General features: G+C 49.1%; 1 long non-coding RNA gene across 1 annotated transcript; it reads left to right on the top strand.

Moving 5' to 3' along the window:
* Positions 1-1,964: 1,964 nt before the first annotated feature.
* Positions 1,965-4,177, top strand: LOC130543141 (uncharacterized). Its single transcript, XR_008958232.1, has 2 exons — positions 1,965-2,236; positions 2,335-4,177. It is a non-coding gene; the product is annotated as an uncharacterized LOC130543141 (long non-coding RNA).
* The last annotated feature ends 415 nt before the right edge of the window (positions 4,178-4,592 follow it).

Raw genomic sequence — 4,592 nt, 5'->3', positions numbered from 1 at the left:
AGACAAAGGGGAGACAGAGAGAGTGAGAGACAGAGACAAAGAGAGAGAGAGAGAAAGACCGGGGAGGGGGGGATTAAAACGGAAGAGGGGCAGCCTTCACCTGAGTGCAGGGACTGAGAGGGGCCAGCTCCACCGTCTGTCCTGGGGTAGACAGAGTGGAGGACGGTGGATAACAAGGGTCTGGTGGAAATTCCCCCTGTCCTGTGATAACCACTATTCCCCAAAGGGATACGTGTGTTCCTGAAGGAACAGCCAGGCTTACCCTGGCCTCTCTTCATCCCTGCTGTATTCAACCTTCCTGGAAACCCACAGAAAGTGCATTTTCCCACATATTATCCTTATCACCTTGTCTAATTCAAGGAAGTGGAATATTTGGAACTAAACCAACATTTTAAGTGTGGTTAGGGCTTCCTGGAGAGTAACTGCCTTCCCCCCTTCCCCCCACTGGGATGACGCTCAGCAGGCCATGGGGATTAGGGGCACAGCAGGCATATCCCCTATGGTGCTCAGCTCCCCTGTCAGGATGACAGCACCCGCCCTGCCACACCAGTTTCTTGGGAGACACTCAGATCAAACTGCACGTGGAAGCATCTAGCAAGGGCTAGTCAGACATGAATGACAGAAATTATTGCCATTGCAGTGAATATTCTACAAATTCAGCTATTTACAGGATACCAGACTTTTGCAACTCCAAAAACTACCGGAATTATACAGAACGCTGCTTTAGTTAATCCTTCTAGGGTCCAAGCAGCAGCCGTAATGCCACTAGATCACCAATCATGAAATTTGTGGTCTGTTTCCTCTGAATTTTCTACTCTCAGGAACTTCTTAGAGCTCCCTGAACTTATTCAGCTCCTTCAGGAGTGAACTTGGTATGGCTGCTTTTTAATCACCTGGTATCTCTTGAGCTAGGAAACTGCATGTGAAATTTTATCTTCACACACAACTTGGTGCAACACTCAGGTATCCAATTCTTCAATAAATCTTAGAACTCAGTTTGTTCATCTGTAAAACGGGCTTCATAACGTCTGCCTGACTGATTCCACCACAGTGTTTTTGTACCATTTCTTGCTATGCCTGAATTACGGGTTGGCATTAAGTGTCCTTTCCTCGAGCTGCCCTCATACGGAGACCCTACGGAAACATGCATACGTAACAACGATTAGTAGCTTTAGAATGATCTCATTGCCATCACCATTTTATCCACAAGAATGTGTAGAATTGGCAAGAGATAGGTAATGCATAAATTAAAGATGAGGGACGCTCCTCCTGCCTCGAGATGCTGGGAGAGCAGCAGTGGAGCGATATGAGCTTGGAGCCCGACGGCCTGGGTGCAGCTGCTGGTCTGCCACCAACGTGCTGGGTGGCTCCGGGCCAAGCGCCTCAGTCACCGCATCTGTCGAATGGCCACAGCAGCCACGACTAAATCGCAGGGCTGTTAGGGGGATGAGACGAGCTCATTCATGTAAACCCCTGACAGTGGCCGGCTCACGATAAACGCTGCATGAAAGTTTCCCCAGTAAATAACACACAGATGATCTAGTGAACAAGGCAAATGTGTTTCATGCGATCGCAGGGCAATGTGACAACAGCCGGGAGGGGTGTGTGTGAGGCGCTGTGGAGATTCAATCAGGGGACTGCCGCTGGATCGACTAATGGCAAGGACTGGACTTGGGACGCGTCACGGAGTCTCGCCGGGCAGGTCATCTCACGGCAGTGACAGGGGCCTGAGGGGGTGGCAGGGATAAGGGAGGGCAGGCTCTTCCCGCCATCATGGGAATCAGCCTCCTTCCTCCTCTTTTCATGGCAGACTCTTTTGCAACTTCTGCTGGAAAACTTGAAGTCCACAGGGAAGCATTTGCTTGGTCTGTGTTTCCTCTAAAAGGGAATCTGACTGAAGATAATGCTGGCACACCCGAAGGCTGTGTGTCCGCAAATATCTGCCAGTTCTATTCTTGAATATTGACATATGCCCACATTCCACCGAGGGAGGCTGCAGGGATCTGATTAGAAATAACAGAATCTACATGTGACCCGGGGGGTGCGAATCCCCAGGGGCTCGCGGGGCTCTGGACCTCAGCCCCATGGCCCCGAGGGCCTCAGAGACCGAGTGTCTCCTCCAGATGCTCACTTCAAGCAGGGGCCTCGGATGCCCGAGGGCTGTGGAGCTCCAGCGCGGAGGCCGCCCCTCGCCAAGAAAGGGAAGACTTTCACCCTTGCTTTGACGAACCTGCAGGTACACTTGGGACAACGGCTCCTGTCTCGTGTAACTGCTCCTTAAACAAGTGCTCTCCTGATTGGAAAAGTGATGATTTTATTTCATTTTATTTTTAGAAAAAAAAATCACCGAGCGCTGGATGCCGAGGACAGCTGGAGTGCGTGGGACGTGGGACGCTATTTTTTCCTCGCTGCTTTGGGAACCAAGCAGATGGGTGGCCACTTGATTATATCAGGGGCCGTGTATGGTGCCTTCCAGCTGTTGGCCACGTGACCACATTTACTGTGGGTAGAGGGGAGAATTTCCCTTCTGCTTTCCCTTTTCCCTTTGGTCCTCAGCTTCCTTAAACTGTGTTCTGGGCTGCTGAAAGCACATCTGCTGACTTCTCTCTGAAATATGCAGCCGTGGATTCTCTATGGGAAAAGAATTTCCAGACACCTTTTGTAAAACGTGCAAAGGGACTTTTCTGCACTCGGGTAACCTGAGCAGCAGCTGGGCTTTTTAAATGAAGCAGCGCACTGTCCTCTTCCATGTGCCTGGCGAATGACACAAAGCTGGGGTTCAGGAGAGCCTGGCCCACAGCAGGGGCCAGCAGTCATGCTCCTGCAGCCTCGGGAGCAAGGTCTGAGAAGACTCCTTCTTGCCAGCAGTGGATATGGCTCGGCTCTCTCATTAGAAGCAGGATGAAAAGACAGCACTTTATATGCATGCTGGCACTTCACAGTTTGCAAAGAACTTGGTACTTTCCGCATGACAAATATGATTCAGTACACTTTCCGCTAAATGCCGGGTTCTGGGACCTGATTGTTCTCAAGTCTGTCCGTCCTCAGACACAGGCCCCACAGCTCACGGCTGGTGAGATGCAAGTCTCCTACAATGAGTGTCTGCCAATATGTGGGAGACAGCGAAGGGGTTCTGGTCCAAGCACCCTGTCTGAGCCACCCCTATTCGTCTGTGAAATGGGGATGATTCCCTTGCTCGCGGATCTCACAGGGTTTGGCTGGATCTGGTGCAACTATGTGAGAGAGCGCCATGGAGCTGATGAAGCTTATGTGCACACTGTTCCTGGGACGGGCAGAGTGGTCTGGCCCCGACATGCTCTCAGGGATGTTACGATTCTACACGGAATCTTTATCAAGCAATAAGCCTGGGGTTCTCAAGCATCTTACCTCCTTGCAAAAATGAGGTCACTGTACGTCACATGTCCTTCGGCGTGTCCCTGGGACAAGGTCCTGTACAAACTGCTGCAGACACAGCTCTAACCCTGCCCGTGCTTTGACTTTGCACCTTTTTCCCCTTGCTGATACTTTGTCCGTTACGCCTTGCGATGTCGCTGTGAAGTCGGTAACCCCACTTCCATGTTACCTTTGAGAAACCCCATGCTTTAGGACTTAGGGATTTCGCATGGATTCTTCCGGTAATGGGGGGACCCAGGATTTCAGCCCAGGCCTCTGACCCCGACATGGGAGGCACTGTCAGATGGCTCTGCCGTGGGAGCCAGCACGTTCTCCGGTCCAGCCCCCACCATGGGAATGCATGCTGCTTTAGGAAACCTCTTCCCATCTCTGCTCGGTCACGTACGATTTCATCTCTGGCTTTCCAAGAGTCCCCGTGGGAAGGTGACTTGACGCCAGTTTTGAGTTTTTGTAGAAACTTCTCCAGTGCAACGCAGGTACTCAGGGGTGGGTGCAGACTTGATTTTACAAGTACATCTGTTCTGTTTATTTTTGCTTCTTTGCAGTATTATCAACTTCTGCTCCATATGGATGATCCATATTGTGCCTTGGTGAAATGATGCCACATTATGCTTTTATGCCTTTATCATCAAACACTACTCATGAAAAAATCACCAGGTTTGCCTAGGTTCATCTGTTCAATTTATTTTTCCCAAACTTTATTTTGAATAAAACACCTACGGTAAATGTGATTTATGTAAATGAATAAAACAAAACTGTTATATAAGCTTTTTTGACATCATTCAGTCCCGTTCTGTCGGGGCGCCACTACACAAAATCTTCTGACAGCATGTTTTCCATAGGATTATATTATTTCTGAAATCGCAGAGCCAAAGAGATAAAACTATAATATACTTTCAAATGCTTTAATTTAATTTTTTTCTCTTCTCTCCCCAAGCTTCCCATATGGAGGAACTCCAATATTTTAAAAGAAGCTTTTACTTATGAGAATCTTTCCGCACTATTCCAAGTGCCTGTGGCTATTCCTCTCTCTCATACTCTCTGCATTTCTCTATTTTTCTCACACCTCGCTCGCCGATTTTATTTAAAGAATGGCAATCCATCTTTCCTCCCCCCCTACCTTCTTTATTGTTATATTTTCTTGCTTTCTACCCCCTGGGACCCTGAATGGAAGAATT

The sequence above is a fragment of the Ursus arctos genome, unplaced genomic scaffold (assembly GCF_023065955.2).
Source record: "Ursus arctos isolate Adak ecotype North America unplaced genomic scaffold, UrsArc2.0 scaffold_8, whole genome shotgun sequence".
Lineage (NCBI taxonomy): Eukaryota > Metazoa > Chordata > Mammalia > Carnivora > Ursidae > Ursus > Ursus arctos.
The sequence above is the reverse complement of the archived record's forward strand: the minus strand, read 5'-3'. Positions and strand labels throughout refer to the sequence as shown.